This window comes from Equus quagga, chromosome 13, assembly GCF_021613505.1.
Source record: "Equus quagga isolate Etosha38 chromosome 13, UCLA_HA_Equagga_1.0, whole genome shotgun sequence".
Classification (NCBI taxonomy): Eukaryota; Metazoa; Chordata; class Mammalia; order Perissodactyla; family Equidae; genus Equus; species Equus quagga.
In genome coordinates, this window is record NC_060279.1 from 96,448,729 (window position 1) to 96,470,673 (window position 21,945).

A 21,945-nucleotide genomic window follows, 5' to 3' on the forward strand; every position below is an offset into this window, starting at 1 on the left:
TCTGTCCGAGGCCATTGCCTACTACACCTCTGGCCAGCCAGGGGCAATGGGAAGGAGGCCTTAGGACCCAAACAAGATGCTAAACTCCTTGTCTGTGCAGCCCCTTCCACCTGTAGGCTTCTTATTGCATCTGGAGAGTTACCTGGAATCTACCATGGTACATTCCAGGCATCCCCTTCCCCCAAAACCACGGAAATAAAACAAGAAACAACAGAGTTACTTGCCTTTTAAGAGAGACAGTAGGAGGGAAGGCAGGCACAAGGAGGATCATGGCGTTCCTGGCCATCCTGCTCCTCAGTCATCCTCACTGGCCTCTTGCTACTATGCGGCCACCCCACCTCCCGTGGCCACCTCCAAAATATTCCTGGGTAACATTTTACAACCAAAGCACAAAGTCTTTCTCAAGTCCCTGCAGGCTGTGAGATGGGGAGGGCAAAAGAGTGGAGAGCAGGAGGGGTTGGACAGGAAACAGCTCAGAGGCAGCAAGATAGTTGAGAGTCAAACTTTGGGTGGGGCTTGGCAGGCCAGCTTGGGGATGGTCTTCTTCCAACCACAACCTGGCCTGGCTTGCCCACTAGAGAAGCTTCTGGAGTTCCTATGAGATGGAATGGAGGGAAGGTAAAATGGAGGGAGAAATTCTGATAGACTTGAGGCTTTGAGCTGTGGTCCCATGGGGATTGGGAGGGAGCGGTCCTAGAGCTCAGATATGGGGAGTCTGTGTAATTCTTAAACTCCAAAGCTGGGACGGTTTGTGGAAAAGCCAAGAGAGAAGGACACTTGGGGTGAGGGCATACATGGGAGACTTGAAGGAGGCCATGGATTTCAAGTCTCTCTTCTTCCCTGATGAGGCTGCAGTTAGTGATGTTTTGGCTACCCTGGAAGGTGTGATCCAGGTGTGAGCATTGAGGCATTTCTCGTGAGCTAGAGAGTGTTATCTACACCTGCCTCCACAGCTGCTGGAGAAATACGGGGATGTCTTCACGATCTACCTGGGGCCCTGGCCAGCCATCATCCTGTGTGGGTACGAGACAGTGAGGGAGGCAGAGGCTTTTTCTGGCTGAGGTCATATCACCGTATGTGACCACATCTTCCAGGGAACTGGTGAGTGGAGGATGAAAGTGGGGACTGGGGAGAGGATGAGGGAACACACTATGCCTTTTCCCAGCCTTCCTTGCTTGCTGAACCAATCAGGTGTGATCTTTACCAATGGAAATTCTTGGAAGGCCCTTTGACAATTCTGTCAGGCCACCTTGAGGATGGGGAATTGGAGTATGGAGGAGAGAAAAAAAGACAAGGCTCAGTGTCTGGTGGAGGAACTGCAGAAATCCCAGGGTGAGCCCTGGGCCTGTGCTGAAGGGTGGAGAGGCAGGCAGGGGGTGGGTGAGATGGGGACAGAGAGGGAGCAAAAGAACATGACAGATGGAGAAAGACCCAGGCACAGAGACAGATGGATGCAGAGACAGATGCAGAGAGAGAGACGAGCTGGAGACAGAGAGAGAAATAGAGGAAGAGGATGAGGATGACAGAGTGAGGTAGGGACTGGGAAGAAAAGAGGGAGAGGCAGAGAAAGCAGACAGAGAAACAGAAAGCAGAGAGAGAGAGACAGCAAGACAGAGACAAACTGAAGACACTAACAAAGATCTACCCAGAAGCAGAAACTTCAAGGAAAAGACTTAGAAAGAAAAAAGTAAAAATAGAAATAGATCAGGGGGGACACAGAGTGTCAGTGAGGCCAAGGAGAGGGACCACAAAGAGGGCATGAAAAGAGTGAGCACAGAGAAGAAGGGGCTGAGGCTCCAAGAAGGAGTCAGGGACAAGACCAGAGAAAGACACAGGGCCATCAAGAAAGTCAGATCCAGACAGAGACGGAGAAAAACAACAAGAGATACAGAGTGGGAGACTCCCAGAAAGAAAAGTGAGGTGCAGAGACCCAGTGAAAGCTAGGCTGGCCAGCGGCAGAGAAAGAAACCAGACAGCCCAAGATGACACCAGCAAGGTCAGAGCCACCCAGAAGGGCAATTCAGGGACCCTCATGACAGACCTTACATCCCCAGGGGCATATCTGGATCCCACCTTCCTCTTTCACTCCACAATGGCCAACATCATCTGCTCCAGCATCTTTGGTGAGCGCTTTATTTACCAGGGCACCAGATTCTTACAGCTGCTAAATTCGCTGAATGAAATCTTCACCATTCTCAGCTGTTTCTATAGCCAGGGAGGCCAGAGATATCACTGTGGCCAGGAATTGAGGTGAGTGGACCCTGGGAAGGAATCAGATGCTTTCTGTCCTGAACACCAAAGCAAGAAGTCCTCAAGAGTTCAGGCTTCTGTGCACACATGTCAACACCTGCACCTCCCCAGGTGAGGTGATGGATCAGTTTAGGGGTAAGAATAAGACCTCCAACATGGGTGGACTATGAGAGAAGAAACCTCAGCAGATGTAAGAGCAGGGTGCAGCTGTTCATGCCCCACTGAGTGTGTGTGTATGAGTGTGTATGTGTGTGTGTCTGCTCAGCTAGCACCCACATTCCCCAAGTCCATGTGGTGAATGGTGCCTTTCAGATGTTTCTGTTGTGCAGTGCACAACATCAACACCAATAACAAAAGCCCAGAGAGTACAACAGGTTCTGGGGCATTCCTTGCTTCCCTGGGGGTGTTTAAACTCCTATCTGTCCTTTTGAAACTCTTTCCTGGCACACACACTCACTTGTACAGAAACATTCAAGAAATGAAAGATGTTATCACAGAGAACATGGAGAGGCACAAATGCTGGAAACATTGAGAGAAACCAGGAAATACTGGACCCCAGTACCTCAAAGGACTTCACTCATTCCTTCCTTTTACGCATAGATAAGGCAAGGACAAAGCTACATTGGGGGTGAGTGGGAAAGGGAGTGATGGACACACTACTGCCACTGAGCTCATGTGTTTGGGTACGATGTATGTGTTGTTTAAATATTGAAATAGCTCACTATGAGTTAGTAACAGTGACCCTGGCCCAACCCCACTGCCCACTATTCCTTCCTCAGCCTCCCCAGGTTTTCCTCCTGGAAAGCCTGTTAAGAGGTAACAACTAAAGAGTTAACATCTGGCCCAACAGGGGGCTTCTGAGATCCTGCTCACCCCTTCCATTTTTTTTAATTATGTTTTTGAGGTCACATTTGTTTATAACATTGTGTAAATTTCAGGTGCATATTATTATATTTCAACTTCTGTATAGACTGCATCTTGTTCACCACCACAAGTCTAGTTTCCGTTGGTCACCATACATATGTACCCCGTTAGCCCTTTCACCCTTCCCCTGCCCTCTTCCCCTTTGGTAACCACCAATCTGTTCTCTGTATCTATGTGTTTGTTTATCTTCCACAAACAAGTGAAATCACATGGTATTTGTCTTTCTTGGTCTGTGTTATTTCGCTTAGCATAATACCCTCAAGGTCTGTCCATAATTGTCACAAATGGCATGATTTTGTCTTTTTAAATGGCTGAGTAGTATTCCATTCTCTCTATATAACACATCTTTATCCATTCATCCATTGATGGACACATATTTTGTTTCCAATCTTGGCTATTGTGAATAATGCTCCTATGAACATTTTTGAATTGGTGTTCTCATGTTCTTTGTATAAAGACCTAAAAGCAGAATAGGTGGATCACATGGTATCTCTATTTTTAATTTTTTGAGAAATCTCCATACTGTTTTCCACAGTGGCCACACCAGTTTGTATTCCCAACAGAAGTATTTGAGGGTTCTGTTTTCTCCACATCCTCTTCAATACATGTTATTTCTTGTCTTCTTAATAATTTTCATTGTGATGGGTGTGATATGATATCTCATTGTGGTTTTGATTTACATTTCCCAAATGATTCGTGATGTTGAATATCTTTTGCCTGTTGGCCATCTGTATATCTTCTTTGGAAAAATGTCTGTTCATATCCTCTGCCCATTTTTTCATCAGGTTGTTGGCTTTTTTTTGTTGTTGAGTTGTATGAGTTTTTATATATTTTGGAAATTAACCCCTTGTCAGATATACAGTTTGCAAATATTTTCTCCCTGTGGTGGGTTGTCTTTTCATTTTGTTGATGGTTTCCTTTGCCTTGCAGAAGCTTTTTAGTCTGACATAGTCCCTTTTGTTTATTTTTTCTTTAGTTTCCCTTGCCTGAGGAGTCCCCTCCCATTCTGATTCCTCAGAGACCCATATCTGTTCTGATTGGTCAGAGCCCCATGTCTGTTATGACTAGTCACAGCCCATGTCTGTTCTCATTGGTTGGAGGCTGATGTCTGTTCTGATTGGTCTGGTAAGACTCATACAAGTTGTTAAATATCTTCAATATTACCTCTGGATATACAGCTGCAAGAGCCAATCAGGAAAGCAAAGGCACCAAAGGACAGAGAAGATAATAACAAAAAATTAATCCCTAAGTTTATTGACCACTTACATACATAATTTCAAAACAACCCTAGGGGATGAACTGAGGCATCACCTCAGATGTTAAGAGAGGTTAAGTTCCTTGCTCAAGGGCACACAGCTAGTAAATGGTAGGGCCTGAGCTTGATTCCAGTCAGTTTGGCCCCAGAGCCCACCCTTTTGCTCCTTTGTTTCCCTTGAATAGAAAAAAAAGGATATAGGGAAAAAGAAAAACCAGCACAGAGTAACAAGAGAGTGAGTGAAGAGAAAAGAAGATCCAGAAACAAAAATGGATGCAAGAGGAGGCATCAAGGATTGTCCATTGCTACCCTCATGAATGCTCTGATCCTGAGAGAGTTCCACCATAAGAATAATGTCCATACCTTGCTCTCGCTGTTCTTCACTGGCATGGAGACCTCCAGAACCACTCTCCTACGTGCTTCTTCTCCTTCTTAAGAACCCAGATGTCTTAGGTTAGCTGGGCTTATGGTTGGTGGAGGCCAGATAGCTGTGGGTCTCTGAGGCCATGCTGGAAGGGGCTGGGTGATGGATGAAGACAGACAACTTCTGTCCTGATCAGTGTGAAAAAAATCCATCCCGTAGGGATCTGTAACTTATAATGAAGCTTTGCTGCTGACAGAGCTCTTTGAAGTTGACAAGGTACTTCACAGTTTGCAAAATGCTTTTCATTCAATGAAGCACCCTCTGGTTTAGGAGGTACTCTTGTGCTTATGAAATATTTTGGAATTTGCAAAAACACTTGGGAGGTTGTAAGGTTCTTTATGGTTTACAAAGCATGCTCCAGTCACAAAGCATTATCATTCACAGGACATTTTGCAGTCTACAAAAGCAGGTGGCTCTTGACAGAACACTTTGAGGATGGCAAAGAACTTAACTATTTGGAGTATATTGCTGGTTTACAGCTAATTAAAAAGGCTCTCAATTGGTTCTCGTTTGGATGGTCTGCAGATCAGACTTTCGGAAAGTTTCATCTCATCAAAAATGTTTATTTTAGAGATAATGAATTTACATCGGAACTGACTTATCCAAGATCATATAGCAAATCAGGGAGACAGAAGGACAAGTCCTCAGTTGCAGCTACAATGCATTTTTAGTTTTTTGTTTTTTTTTAAAAAAGGTGCCTTAAGTGTTGAATGAATTTCGACCCAACCACCCTTACCCAAATGATCCCTCTCATAACTACAGTGGAAACATCAGACAAGACTTTTTGACAAAGAAGCCATCAACTTTCTTTCTTGATACTTTCATTGAGCAGGAAAAATAACCCAATGCTCTAGTAAACAATTCATAAGACCTTCCTCCAAGTCTGCAGGTCATTTTTTTGGTGACTTGGCTAAGCCCACTGTTATAGGCATTAATTGACCTTCTTCCAACCCTCACCATTCTTAGAGAAAATCTAGGAGACAGTGATTGGCCCACACCATCTCCCAGCCCTTTAAGGTCAGGCAAAAATGCCTTATACAGATGACATGATTCACAAGATTGAGAGATTCAGTGACTTCATCCCCACAGGTGTCCCATACTCTGTCATCAAGGACACTGATTTCTGGGATATCATCTCCTTAAGGTGAGACCAGCAGGACCACAGAATCTTGGATGGAAGGTGCTGTCTGCCTGCAGTCTTATACTCCGTGTCTCTGGCTGTTGGACTGAAATGAGAACTTTTATTTCCAGGTTTATATGTGAGGGAGAGGGATTTTAGAAATATAGAAAATTTCTCTCCCTTCTCTCTGTCTTATGTTTTACCTTTATTAGATGTTAGATTTTCTGAAAAAAGTACCATTTACTTAGTGAAACTTGTTATACAATAGAGCTTTTTTTCCTTTGTGAGGAAGTTTGGCCCTGAGCTAATATCTGTTGCCAATCTTCCTCTTTTTGCTTGAGGAAGAGTGCTGCTGAGCTAACATCTGTGCCAATATTCCTCTATTTTATGTGGGATGCCAGCACAGCATGGCTTGATGAGCAGTGCTAGGTCTGCACCTGGGATCTGAACCTGCAAATCCCGGGTTGCAGAAGCTGAGCATGTGAACTTAAGAAGTAAGCCACGGGGCTGGCCCCCAAAATAGAGCTTTTTTAAAAAAACTATTTTATCGTGTCTCCTACTTTCCTCCTTCAGGAGAAGGCATTCACAATTTGATGTTTCTCCTTCCACACTTTCTTTGAATTATATGAACATATACCTCATATATACACATATACAAAAAGATCGGGTCATACTGTATCTATCACTTTGGAACTTGTGTGTACAGTGTGCATGTCTCCTTCCCCTCCTGTCTTTATGTTCATACTAATACAATTTTAAACTTGTTTTTATTTTGTGTCTGTGTCTGGCTTTCATTTTATAATATGAGTATGCTGTTGATATAATTTCAGGTCAATGCCTATGGTTCTAATTCATTTTTTCCATGGTTGCAAATGTTCCTGAGTATAGATGTACATAGGGGTGATACTCACAATATCTAACATCCAATAGGCACCACCCATAAGATTGTATTCCAGCCCTTGTGCAGGAATCGGTTCCTTGGAGGCCTCCACTGAGCCAGATGTGACCTTTTTAGTTGATGGACCGTGAGGAAGTCCAAAGGGTCATTGAGAAGAAGGGTAAGGGTGGTCGCTGGAGATTCCTGGAGAGCTCTGGACAGCATGTTAACCAGAAGGGGCAGAATTATCTCAACTCATTATTTTGGCAATTATTTTATCCACCAACTGTAGACCATACAGTGGGTAAAGCTTATTATCACCTGTGGGTGTACCATCATTGATTCAGCTCCTCCTTGTTGATGGTCATTTGGATCCTCTTGGCTTTGATGCCCTCTTAGGACACTACTGTGTTCGCTATCCTGAGCTCTGTCTTCCAAGCCTCAGGACACTTTGAGAAGCCACACACCTTCCACCATGGCCGTTTCCTGGATGCAGAGGGCAACTTCAGGAAGCAGGAAGCTTCATTCCATTCTCCATGGGTAAGTGGTGCCCTGTCCACATTATGAAAATGCCTGCTCACCTCCTCTTCTATGTGTGATTTTTCTCCCTTTGTCCAACCGCAAACAGTGGGTGAACATTTTGATAAATATGAGGATTATGAAGGAAAGAGAAAGCAAGACATCTACAGACACAAAGATATTGTGAGGGGGATGAGAGAGAGGAGGTATGATGGGGAGAAATTTGGAGACTAAGTCAGTGATGGAGATAACATGAAAGACAACGACACATACATGCACATGCATACACAATAGACACACAAATCATCCATTATAAGCACCTGCGATGAGCCAAGAATTGGGAAAGCTATTTTTAGATTTTTTTTCAAAATAAAAATAACTTTATTTTTTCTAATTTTTATACAAACAAGGAAGTAAAGTTGTAAGTGAAAATCACCTGCAATTCCCCACCAAAGTCATATCTGTTAATGCTGTGGAAGATGTCCTTCCAAATTTTTTATTAAATATGTTTACATACACCAAGGTAGGTGATGGGTGGATGGATAGATAGACAGGTGATAGATAGATAGATGGTACATAGATAGACAGATAAGTAGATGATGATGATGATGATGATGATGATAGATAGATAGATAGATAGATAGATAGATAGACAGATAGATGATAGGGAGGTAGATCAAGGAAAGGGAAGAGGGAAAAAAGAGAACAGAAGGGAAGAAAAAAGAAGGAAATTTCAATGATTTATTTTTGTGAACCAATTGTTAAAGTCCAAGCACCACACTAGGGTGCAGCCCAGGAAGCACTTATGGCACAAAAATTTGGGGATTCCTCACTCTCAGTGTTGTGCAAGTGCCCTGATCCATTCACCTACCAAATAATTCAAATTTTAGCCACTGGCTTGTAATTTATCTTATGCTAAAATTTTAATTCTCCTTAAATCTCTTTCTGGCATATTTATATTTTGGTGTATTTTGCCACAGGTTCTTCCTTTTTTAGAAATTTCAATAGCATTTGGTGTTGAGAATTCTCTAATATCTTTTCAGCTCCTGACCAGGTGATCAAATTGTTTTTCTCCTTTGACCTGTTAAAAAAATAGTAGATATCCTAGTGTTGAGTCAGGCACTCTCTTGTAGAGCTGGAGCAAGAGAGGCCCAGAGGGGAGGGGTTGACCAAGGCTCCATAGGAAGCCATGGTCTATGTTATTCAGGGCAGGCTAGGCTGTGATAAACAACTTGAATACCTCAGCAGCTTAAAACCTAAAAGTTGACCTTCACATGGGGATGGTTTCAAGATGGCAGTGTAGGCAGACTCTGAACTCATCTCCTCCCATAGACACAATGAATTTATGACTGCTCTTGGAACAATTACCCCTAAGAGAGAACTGAAAACCGGATAAAAAGAATCCTGAAAACCATGGACTGTGCTGACAGGTGGAAGAGAGAAAAAGCAGGTTTCTGGAGAGAAAAAGCAACCTTTGATCCATGACACCTCATGGCTGGCCAGGAGCAACCTTAAGGTATGAAGCCTTCCCTGGAGGAATCAGGGATCTGAGTAGGGAAGCATTACCACAATAAACAGCTTTTGGACTCAGCACAAGTGCATAATATCTGACTTTGCTGGCTATTAACTACCACGGGAAATACCCCCAGAAAAGCTGTCAGACATAATGGAAAGAAAAGCCTGCTCTTAATTGGGGCCACACACAAATTCACCCATTTTGGAAAGCAACCTAAAATAACCAGAAAGAAAGGTGCACAGTCCTTTGGTGAAAAGAGACTCACCTGGTAGGCTTTGGGTGCATCTTGGTGAGAGGTGAGGCCTCTCCAGAGACTGAGGCATTGGAAGCAGCCATTATTTTGACCTAGTGCAGACATGCTGACACAGACGCTGGCAGATGCCATTGGAGTTCTTCCCCTGGTGTGTTAGCCCAGGGGTCTGCTCCACCTACTAGAGCACTGATTTAATCCAGCTTGGCCATGGCAGGCAGCCCACTCTAGGAAGTGGCCCCATCCAACATCAAGCCCTCAGGTAACTTGTGGGCTGGCATAAGTGAGGCACCTGGAATCTCTGCAGCGGACAAGTGGGTCTGCCTCTGGGGACAAGGCATGCATGAGAGGCAGGCCTGCATTGGTGGAGTGTGTGGAGCCTCTGCAGTATGGTGAGTGGGTCCACTTCAGTGGGTCAGGGCACACGCACAGGGCAGGACTACATTGAAGGAGTATGTGATCCTATAGGTGGTGGGGCCTGACAGCTGCAGCTGACTTGTGCTTCTCAAACAGCCACATAAGGGATTTTCCCCACCTTCCAAAGCCTGAAGCAATTGGGTCCTCCCATGCCTGGGGCCAGCCCCACTCAGCTGCAATCCTGAGAGAGCTGACAAAAGCCTTGCAGGCCAGAGGCCTGCAGTGATTGTAAGCCCCTGAGCTTAGGAAGCAGCCACAGTGGGGGCCTTCTCACTTAACAGAAAAACTGCCACAGAAGTGTGCTACTAGGCTTTTCAGCCAATCGTGCTGGAGCTCCCCATGCCTGATAATGTGACTGAAGAGTCCATAGCAGCCACACAGAGCTGAGCATTCCAACCAGCCAGCTAGAGGCACAGCCTAGCCTCCCTAGGAACCTGTAGCAAGAGCAAGGCTGCAATAACAGAAGGACACACTTAGTCAAGACAGGGGACACTCCTGGAACATTTGGAACTGGTGATGAGAAGGAAGCATACTGCTGGGCCTTGTAAGGCATCTCTTACATAAGGCCACCTCTCCAAGATAGGGAAATGTAGCTGCCCTACCTAAGACATAGATATAAGACCAGAGAAAGAGGCAAAATGAGAAGACAAAGGCATACATTCCAAGTAGGGAACAGGACAAAAATCCCAGAAAAAGAACTAAAGGAAACACAAATAAAAAATCTATTTGAGAAAGAGTTCAAACAAATAGTTATAAAGACACTCACTGATCTTGGGAGAAGAATGAATGAACTCAGTTAGAACTGAAACAAAGAACTGGAAAATATAAAAAAGAACCAATTGGGGTTGACCTGGTGGCACAGCAGTTAACTTCACATGTTCTGCTTTGGCGGCCTGGGGTTTGCTGGTTCAGATCCTGGGTGTGGAGCTACTCACTGCTTGTCAAGCCATGCTGTGGTAGGCATCCCACATATAAAGAAGAGGAACATGGGCATGGATGTGAGCTCAGGGCCAGACTTCCTCAGCAAAAAGTGGAAGATTGGTAGCAGATGTTAACTCAGGGCTAATCTTCCTCTAAAAAAATTAAAAAAAGAAAAAGAATTTAAAAAAACCCAATAAGAATGGAGAGTACAGGAATGGAAATGAAAAATTCACTAGAGGGACTCAATAGCAGAGTAGATGATATAGAAGAATGGATCAGCGAGCTGGATGGGAGGAAATCACCCAAGCTGAACAGATAAAAGGAAAAAGAATTAAAAAGAATGAGGACAGTCTATGGGACCTCAGGGACAACATCAAGCACACTAACATCCATTTTATAGGTGTCCTAGAAGGAGAAGGGAGAGAAAAAGGGGCAGAGAATCTATTTGAAGAAATAATAGCTGAAAACTTTCCAAAGCTGAGGAAAGAAACAGACATCCAGGTACAGGAAGCACAGAGAGCACCAAGCAAAATGATCTCAAAGAGACCCACACAAAGACACATTGTAGTTAAAATGTCAAGAACTAAAAATAAGGAGAGAATCCTAAAAGATATGAGAGAAAGGCAACAAGTTATATACAAAGGAAACCCCATAAGGCTATCAGCTGACTTCTCAGCAGAAACTTTACAGGCTAGAAGAGAGAGGCATGATATATTTAAAATGCTGAAGGGAAAATACACTACCTGGCAAGGTTATCATTCAGAATGGAAGGAGAGATAGAGAGTTTATTAGACAAGCAAAAACTAAAGGAGTTTATCACCAAGAAACCAGCTTTGCAAGAAATGCTAATAGGACTAATTTAAGTGGAAAAGAGAAGATCAAAAATAGGAATAAGGAAGTCATCAAAAAAAGCACAATGAAATCACTGGTAAAGGCAAATATACAATAAAAGTGGTAGATCAACCACCTATGAAGCTAATACGAAAGTCAAAAGAAAAAAGTACAAAAATGATCTCTTTCCGTGATAAGAGGGTAATGAAACACATGCAAAAAATATAGGTTAGATATGATATCAAAAACATAAAATGTGTCAGGAGGAGAGTAAAAGAGTAAAGCTTTTAGCAAGAGGCCAAACTAAGGAGACCACCAACTTAATATATATTATATATACATAGGTTATTATATATGAACCTTATGGTAATCACAAACCAGAAACCTACAATAAATATGCAAAAAATTAAGAGAAAGGAACCCAAACATAATACTAAAGAAAGCCATGAAACCGCAAGGGAAGAGAGCAAGAGAAGAAGAAAGGAACAGGGGCTGGCCCCATGGCTGAGTGGTTAAGTTCGCGTGCTCCGCTGCAGGCGGCTCAGTGTTTCATTGGTTCGAATCCTGGGCGCGGACATGGCACTGCTCATCAAACGCTGAGGCGGCATCCTACATGCCACAACTAGAAGGAGCCACAACTAAGAATATACAACTACGTACTGGGGGACTTTGCGGAGAAAAAGGAAAAAATAAAATCTTTAAAAAAAAAAGAAAGGAACAGAGAAGAACTACTAAAACACCAAGAAAAAATGCGATAAAATGACAATAAGTACATTCTTATCCATAGCTACTGTATTATTATTTTTTGAAACAATTATTTTATTTTTTTATTGCAGTAACATTGGATTATAACATTATATAACTTTCAGGTGTACATCGTAATATATTTCGAACTCTGTGCAGATTACATCGTGTTCACCACCCAAAGAATAAGTATAATCCATCACCATACATGTGAGTCTGATCACCCCTCCCCCGCTACCCCTCTGGTAACCACCAATCCGATCTCTGTCGCTATGTGTTTATTTTTCATTGTTTTTCCCTTCTACTTAGGAGTGAGATCATATGGGATTTGACTTTCTCCCTCTGACTTATTTCACTTAGCATAATACCCTCAAGGTCCATCCATGTTGTCACAAATGGCAGGATTTCATCATTTCTTTGACTAAGTAGTATTCCATCGTGTATAAATACCACATCTTCTTTATCCATTTGTCCCTTGATGGGCACCTAGGTTACTTCCAAGTATTGGCTATTGTGAATAAGGCTGCAATGAACGTAGGGGTGCATGTATCTTTACGCATTTGTGTTTTCAAGCTCTTGGGATAAGTATCCAGTAGTGGAATAGCTGGATCACATGGTAGATTCTTAATTTTCTGAGGAATCTTCATAGTGCTTTCTGTAGTGGCTGCACCAGTTTACACTCCCACCAGCAGTGTGCGAGTGTTCCCTTTTCTCCACATCCTCTCCAACACCTGTTTCCTGTCTTGCTAATTATAGCCATTCTGATTGGAGGGAGGTGATATCTCATTGTAGCCTTGATTTGCATTGCCCTGATAGTTAATGATGTTGAACATGTTTTCATGTGTCTGTTGGCCATCCATATATCTTCTTTGGAGAAATCTTTGTTACGTCTTTTGCCCATTTTTTAATTGGGTTGTTGGGTTTTTGTTGTTGTTGAGATGTATGAGTACTTTGTATATTTTGTATATTAACCCCTTATCTGATATATGGTTTGCAAATATCTTCCCCCAATTGTTAGGTTGTCTTTTCGTTTTGTTGATGGTTTCCTTTGTTGTGAAGAAGATTTTTAGTTTGATGTAGTCCCATTTGTTTGTTTTTTCTTGTTTCTTTTGCCCGGTCAGACATGGTACTTGAAAATATGCTGTTAAGATTGATGTCAAAGAGCATGCTTCCTATGTTTTCTTCCAGAAGTTTCATGGTTTCAGGTCTTACATTCAAGTCTTTAATCCATTTTGAGTTGATTTTTGTGCATGGTGTAAGAGAATGGTCTACTTTCATTCTTTTGCATGTGGCTGTCCAGTTTCCCAAGACCGTTTATTGAAGAGACTCTCCTTTCTCCAATGCATGCTCTTGGAGCACTTGTTGAAAATTAGGTGTCCATATATGTGTGGGTTTATTTCTGGGCTCTTGATTCTGTTCCATTGATATGTGTGTCTGTTTGTGTGCCAGTACCATGCTGCTTTGGTTATTATGGCTTTGTAGTATATTTTGAAATCAGGGAGTGTGATACCTCCAGCTTTGTTCTTTTTCCTCAAGATTCCTTTGGCTATCCGGGGTCTTTTGTTGTTCCGTATAAATTTTAGGATTCTTTCTTGTATTTCTGTGAAAAATGTTGTTGGAACTTTTTTCAGGATTGCATTGAATCTACAGATTGCTTTAGGAAGTATGGACCTTTTAACTAAGTTAATTCTTCCCATCCAAAATCACAGAATATCCTTCGACTTCTTTGTGGTTCAATTTCTTTCAACAATGTTTTAGTTTTCAGTGTACAGATCTGTCACCTCTTTGGTTAAGTTTATTCCTAGGTATTTTATTCTTTTTTTGCAACTGTAAATGGGATTGTATTCTTAATATCTCTTTCTTCTACTTCCTTGTTAGTGTATAGAAACACAACCAATTTTCGTATGTTGATTTTGTATCCTGAGACTTGACTGTATTAATTTATTATTTCTAAAAGTTTTTTAGTGTGTTCTTTTGAGTTTTCCTTATATAAAATCATGTCATCTTCAAAGAGTGACAGTTTCACTTCTTTTCCAATATAGATCCTTTTTATTTCATGTTTTTAAAAAAGACTTTATTTTTTCATTTTCTCCCCCAAATCCCCCAGTACATAGTTGTATATTTTAGTTGTGGATCCTTCTAGTTGTGGCCTGTGGGATGCCACCTCAGCATGACTTGATGAGCGGTGCCATGTCCCTGACCAGGATCTGAACAGGCGAAACCCTGGGCTGCCATAGAAGAGTGTGTGAACTTAAACACTCTGCCATGGGGCCGGCCCCTTATTTATTTTTCTTGCCTGATTGCTCTGGCTAAGACTTCCAATATTATGTTAAATAAGAGTAGTGAGTGTGGGCATCCTTCTCTGGTTCCTGTCCTTAGAGGGGCAGCTTTCAGTTTTTCTCCATTGAGAACGATATTAGCTGAGGGTTTGTCATATATGGCCTTTATCATGTTGAGGTATTTTCCTTCTATACCCGTTTTATTTAGAGTTTTCATCATAAATGATTGCTGTATCTTGTCAAATGCTTTCTCTGCATCTATTGAGATGATTATGTGATTTTTATTCTTCATTTTCTTAATGTGGTGTATCATGTTGATTGATTTGCGGATGTTGGACCATCCCTCTATCCATGGAATAAAACCCACTAGATCATGATGTACGATCTTTTTAATGTATTGTTGTATTCGATTTGCTAGTATTTTCTTGAAGATTTTTGCATCAATGTTCATCAGTGATATTGGCCTGTAAGCTTCTTTTTTTGTGTTGTCCTTCTCTGGTTTTGGTATTAGGATAATGTTGACTTCATAGAATGAGTTAGGAAGGCTTCCTTCCTGTTTAATATTTTGGAAAAGTTTGAGAAGGATCGGTATTAAGTCTTTGAATGTTTGGTAGGATTCATCAGGGAAGCCATATGGTCCTGGACTTTTATTTTTTGGGAGGTTTTTGATTACTGTTTCCATCTTATTACTGGTGATTGGACTATTCAAATTCTCTACTCCTTCTTGATCCAGTTTTGGAAGGCTGTATGATTCTAACAATTTATCCATTCCTTTAGATTATCCAATTTGTTGACGTAGAGCTTTTCATATTATTCCCTTATAATCTTTTGTATTTCTGAGGTGTCTCTTGTAATTTCTCTTTCATTTCTGATTCTATTTATCTGAGCCTTCTCTCCTTTTTTCTTTGTGTGTCTAGCTAAAGGTTTGTCAATTTTGTTTATCTTTCAAAGAACCAGCTCTTGGTTTCAATAATTTTTTCCGTTGTTTTTCAAGTCTCTATTTCATTTATTTCTGTTCTGACTTTTATTATTTCCTTCCTTCTGCTAATTTTGGGGTGTTTGTTCTTGTTTTTCCAGCTCCTTAGGTGCCCTGTTAGATTGTTTGTTTGGGATTTTTCTTGTTTGTTGAGGTAGGCCTGAATTGCTTTAAACTTCCCCCTTAGATCGTCTTTTCTGTACCCCATACATTTTGGCATGTCGTGTTTTCATTTTCATTTGTGTCCAGGTATTTTTTGATTTCTCCTTTGATTTCTTCATTGACCCAATCGTTTTTCAGTGGCATTTTGTTTAATCTCCACTTTTTTTGGCTTTTCTGATTTCTTCCTGTAGCTGATTTCTAGTTTCATACTTTTTTTGTCAGAAAAGATGCTTGGTGTTATTTTGATCTTCTTAAATGTATTGAGACTTGTTTTGCGGCCTAATATGTGATCAATCCTAGAGAATGTTCCATGTGCATTTGAAAAGAATGTGTATTCTGCGGTTTTTGGATGGAATGTTCTATATATATCTACTAAGTCTATCTGGTCTAATGTGTCATTTAAAGCCAATGTTTCCTTATTGATCTTCTGTTTGGATGAGCTATCCATTTGTGTAAGTGGAGTGTTAAAGTCACCTACTATTATTGTGTTATTATCATATTATTGTGTCTATTTCTCCTCTTATGTCTGTTAATAATTGTTTTATATATTCAGGTGCTCCTCTGTGTGCATATATATTGACAAGTGTTATATTTTCTTGTTGGATTGTCCCTTCATCATCATATAGTGCCCTTCTTTGTCTCTTGTTACAGTTTTTGTTTTAAAGTCTATTTCGTCTAAGTATTGCTACCCCCTCTTTCTTTTCTTTGCCATTTGCAGAGAGTATCATTTTCTGTCCTTTCACTTTCAGTTTGTATCTTTAGGTCTGAAGTGTGTCTTTTGTATGCAGCATATATATAGGTCTTGTTTTTTTTATCCAATTGGCCACCCTATGCCTTTTGACTGGAGCATTTAGTCCATTGACATTCAAAGTAGGTATTGATAAAAGTGTATTTATGGCCATTTTATTTTTTTTCTGGGTGTTTTAGTAGTTCTCTGTTTGTTTTTTCTTCTCTTGCTCTCTTCCCTTGTGGTTTGATGGCTTTCTTTAGTAGTATGTTTCATTTCTTTCCTCTTACTTATTTTTTTTTTTTTACTTATTATGGCTTCCTGGTTTGTGATTACCATAAGGTTCCTAGACAATATTCTACCTACATAGCAATCTATATTGAGTTGATAGTCTCTTTAGTTGACCTCTTTCTAAAAGCTCTACTCTCTTACTCCCCTCCTCCCACATTTTATGTTTTTGAAATTATATCTAATCTCTTCTTTTGTGTGTGTCTATCCATTACCCTCTTATCATTGAAATAGGTAATTTTAGTACTTTTGTCTTTTAACCTACATATTATCTTCATAGGCAGTTGATCTGATACCTTTACTATATTTTTCCCTTTATCATTGATTTTATTGCCTGGTTTGTTTATTTTCTTTTGATAATTTTTTTAATCCCTATGTGTGGTCTTCTCTTTCCCTCTTAAATAATTCCCTTCAGTATTTCTTGTAGAACTGGCTTGTTGGTGATAAAGTGCTTTAATTTTTGCTTGTCTGGGAAGCTCTTTATCTCTCCTTCCAACCCAAATGATAACCTTCCTGGATACAGTATTCTTGGCTGTAGGCTTTTTCCTTTCAGCACTCTAAATGTGTCACACCACTCTCTTCTAACATTTAAGGTTTTGGCTGAAATGTCAGCCGATAGCTTTATGGGATTTCCTTTGCATGCCACTTGTTGCCTTTCTTTTGCTGTTTTTATGATTCTCTCTTTATCTTTAATTTTGGATAGTTTAATTATAATGTGTCTTAGTGTGGCCCTCTTTGAGATTTTTCTTGTTTGGTGCTCTCTGTGCTTCTTGTACTTGGGTGTCTATTTCCTTCTTTAGGTTAGGAAAGTTTTCAGCTATTATTTCTTCAAATAGATTCTCTGCCCCCTTGTCTCTCTCTTCTCCTTCTGGGACACCTATAATACGAATGTTAGTGTACTTGATGTTGTCCCAGAGTTCCCTTAGACTGTTCTCATTCTCTTAAATTCTTTTTTCTTTTATCTGTTCACCTTGGGTGATTTCCTCTTGTCTTTCTTCAACCTCGCTGATCTGTTCTTCTGCATCCTCTACTCTGCTATTGAGTCCCACTAATGAACTTTTCATTTCCAGTGTTGTATTCTTCCTTTCTGATTGGTTCTTTTTTATATTTTACAATTCATTGTTGACGTTCTTACTGTGTTCATCCAGTCTTCTCCCAATATCAGTGAGCATCCTTATGAGTTTTTGTTTGAACTCTTTGTCAGGTAGATTTCTTATTTCTGTTTTATTTTGTTCTTTTTCTGGGGTTTCGTCTTGTTCCCTTGCTTGGAATGTATTCCTTTGCCTCCTCATTTTGCCTCTTTCTCTTTGCTTATATCTATGTATTAGGTGAGTCGGCTTTGTCTCCTGATCTTGGAGAATTGGCCTTATGTAAGAAATGTCTTTTGAGGCCCAGCAGTGTTCATCCCTCTCATCACCAGTCCAAGTGATCCAGGAATGACTCCTGTTTGGGCTACTTGTGTCCTGCTGTAACAGGCTTGTTGTTACTGCAGGTACCCAAGGAGTCTAGTCTTTCCCTTCCTGGCTGGCTGTTTGTAAATTGGGTTTGGGGAGCCCCAGCACCGTTGGCTGCAAGGACTAATAGCACACTCTTATTTCAGTTTTCCTTTTAATTGAGAAGGTACCCAGTGTGGCTGATTGGTAGCCTCAAGTGCTTAAAGTTGCTGTAGGCCTCAGGCCTGCAAGGTTGTTGTCAGCTTTCTTAGGATTGCAGCTGGGTGTGACTGGCCCTAGGCATGGAGCACTCAATTGTTTCAGGCTTTGGAAGGTGGGGCCTATACTCTTTGTGGCTGTTTTTGAAGCACAGGTCTCCTGCCAGTGTTAAGACACACCATCAACACAGCCCTAGTCTGTGCACACTTCCTGACACCCTGGACTGTACCCCTTTGTGCCACTGCAGAGGCTCCCACCTCTCCACCAACGCCCCCCACAGTTCATCTGGTCCTCACACTGGCCCAGCCCCACAGAGGTGGAAACACTTGTCTGCCTGTAGAGGATTAAGGCACCCAGTCAATGCAGGCCAAAAAGTAGCCTGAGGGATTGCTGTTGGGTGGGGCCAGTTCCTAGAGTGGGCTGACTGCCTTGGCTGAACTGTGTTAAATCTGCACTCTAGTGGGTGTGGCAGACCCCTCAGCTATCAGGCCAGGGAAAGTACTCCAATGGTGTCTGCCAGGGTCTGTGTCAGCATGTCTTTACTACATCACAACAATGGCCACCAGCAATGTCTCAGTCTCTGGAGAGGTCTCACCTCTCACTGTGATGAACCCAGAGCCAACCAGGTAAGTCTCTTTTCAACAAAGGACTGCATAGCTTCCTTTTTGGTGATTTTAGTTTGCTCTCTCAGATGGGTGAATTTGTGTGTGGGCCCTTTAAGAGCTGGGTTTTTTTTTTTTTTTTTGGCTTTCGTCTCATAGCTTTTCTGAGGTATTCCCCATTGCAGTTAATAGGCAGTGAAGCCAGATAGTATGACACTCATCTCAGTTGTACTGAGTCTGAAGGATGCTTATAGCAGTAACGCGCCCCTCCTCAGATCCCCACTTCTCCATGGAGGGCTGTGTACTTTAGGTTGCCTCCTACCCTACTGGCTGTGAAACTCTGCTGCTCAGGAAGGTGGATTTTTTTCCCTTTAGAAGGAATTTCTGTCTCAGTCAGGACTGTCCTTTGTTGTGGAGGTTCTTTTTGTCCAGTTTTCAGTTTTCTCTCCAGGATAATTTTTCCAAGAATAGTTGTAACCTGGTTGTGTTTGTGGGAGGAGGTGAGTTCAGAGTCTATGTACGCTGCCATCGTGACTAGCTCTCTCAACAGTCTCAACATTAAATGTCAATAGACTAAATTCTCCAATCAAAAGGCATAGGGTGGCCTATTGGATAAAAAACAAGACCCGCTTACGTGCCGCCTGCAAAAGACACACTTCAGACCTAAAGACACTCACAGACTGAAAGTGAAGTGATAGGAAAAGATACTCCATGAAATGGCAACGAGGAGAAAGCTTGGGTAGCAATACTTATGGGAGACAAAATAGACCTTAAAACAAAAACTGTAACAAGAGACAAAGAAGGGCACTACATAATGATAAAGGGAACAATCCAACAAGAGGATATAATGCTTGTAAATATCTATGCACCCAGCATAGGAGCAGCTAAATATATAAAACAATCCTTAAAAGAAATAAAAGGAGAAACAGACAGTAACACAACAATAGTAGGTGACTTTAACGTACCACTTACACCAATGGATAGATCATCCAAACAGAAGATCAATAAGGAAACATTTGCCTTAATGACTCATTAGACCAGTTGGCTTAGCAGACATATACAGAAGATTCCACACAAAATCCGCAGAATACACATTCTTTTCAAATGCACATGGAGCACCCTCAAGGATAGATCACATATTAGGCCACAAAACAAGCCTCAATAAATTTAAGAAGATTGAAATACTATCAAGCATCTTTCCTGACCACGATGGTATGAAGCTAGAAATCAACTACAGGAAGAAAATCGGAAAAGCCATAAAAACGTGCAGATTATACAAAGTGCTCTGAAAAACGTTTCAATGAAGAAATAAAAAAATACCTGGAAACAATTGAAAATGAAAATACAACATGCCAAAATTTATTGGCGATAGCAAAAGTGGTTCTAAGAGAGAAATTTATAGCAATGTAGTGCTACCTCAACAAATAAGAAAAATCTCAAATAAACAATCAACCATGCAACTAAAAGAACTGGAAAAAGAAGAACAACAAAGGTGAAAAATCAATAGAAGGAAAGAAATAATAAAATTCAGAGCAGAAATAAATGAAATACACACTAAAATAACAACAGACAAAAATCATTGAAACTAAATGCTGTTTCTTTGGAAAGATAAAACAATTGACAAGTCTTTAGCTAGACTAAGCAAAAGCAAAAGAGAGGAGGCTCAAATAAATAAAATCAGAAGTGAAAGAGGAGAAATTACACCGAATACCTCAGATATACAAAAGATTATAACAGAATTCTATGAATAACTATATAACAACAAACTTCATAATCTAGAAGATATGGAAAAAGTCTTAGAATCACACAATCTTCCAAAGCAGAATAAAGATGAAATAGACAATTAGAATAGAATAATTACCTGTAAGGAGACCAACACAAATCAAAAACCTCCCCATGGATCTTGTCAAGATAGCAGCAGAAGCAGACTCTGAACTCATCTCCTCCCACAGACACAACCAGGTTACAACTATTCTTGGAAAAATTACCCCAGATAGAAAACTGAAAACTAGATTAAAAGAACGCCCACAACAAGGGACAGTGCTGACTAAGGCAGAAGAGGCAGAAATTCCTTCTGAAGAGAAAATAAAACCACCTTCAGGAGCAGTGGAGTTTCTCAGCTGGTCAGGCAGGAGCCACCCTAAGGTACACAGTCATCCCTGGAGAAGTGGGGACCTGAGCAGGGGTACCGTACTGCTATAAGCATCCTTCATACTCAGCACAACTGAGATGACGGTCTTACTATCTGGCTTCCCTGACTATTAACTGCAGCAGGGATACTCCCAGAAAAGCTATCAGGTGAAAGCCAAAAAGACCCAGGTCTTACAGGGCCCACACATGAACTCGCCCATCTCAGCAATCTAAAATCACCAGAGAGAAGGCTGACAGTCCTTTGGTGAAAAGACACTCCCCTGGTGGGCTCTGGGTGAATCTTGGTGAGAGGAGGGACCTCTCCAGTGACAGAGACATGGGTGGTCATTGTTCTGACCTGGTCCAGGCGTGTTGACACAGACCCTGGCATATGCAATTGAGGTTCTTCCCCTGGCCTGTTAGCCCAGGGGTCTGCCACACCCGCTACAGACAGATTTAATTCAATTCAGCCAGGGTAGGCAGCCTGCCCTAGGGACCAGCCCCGACCAACAGCAATCCCTCAGGCTACTTTTTCGCCTGCATTGACTGGGTACCTTAATCCTCTACAGGCAGGCGAGTGTGTTCACCTCTGTGGGGCAGGGCCTGTGTGAGGACCAGGTGAACTGTGGGGGTGTGTTAGTAGAGAGGTGGGGGCCTCTGCAGTGGGGTATCAGAGTACGCTCCAGGGGGTTGGGATGTGTGCACAGAAAAAGACTGTGTTGACAGTGTGTGTGGTCCTGTGGGGCAGTGAGGCTTATCAGTGGCAGAAGACTGTGCTTCACAAATTGCCATAAAAAGGATCAGCCTCACCTTTCAAAACCTGAAACAATTGAGTGCTCCCATGCCTAGGGCCAGCCCCACTCAGCTGCACTCCTAGGAGAACTGACAACAGCATTGTAGGCCTGAAGCCTATAGCAACTGTAAGCCCCTGAGCCTAGCAACCAGCTACATGGGTACCTACCCAATTAACAGGAAAACTGCAACAGGAGTGTGCTGTTAGACATTGTAGCCAATGGTGCTGAGCATCCCCAAGCCAGATTTACAAACAGCTGGCCAGGGAAGGAAAGACTAAACTCCCCGG

The 21,945-nt window shown here is 41.7% G+C and overlaps 1 pseudogene; it reads left to right on the plus strand.

Annotated features, from left to right (window-relative positions):
* The first annotated feature begins 269 nt into the window (after positions 1-269).
* Positions 270-21,945, plus strand: part of LOC124250379 (cytochrome P450 2B11-like) — a 32,320-nt pseudogene continuing 10,644 nt past the window's right edge.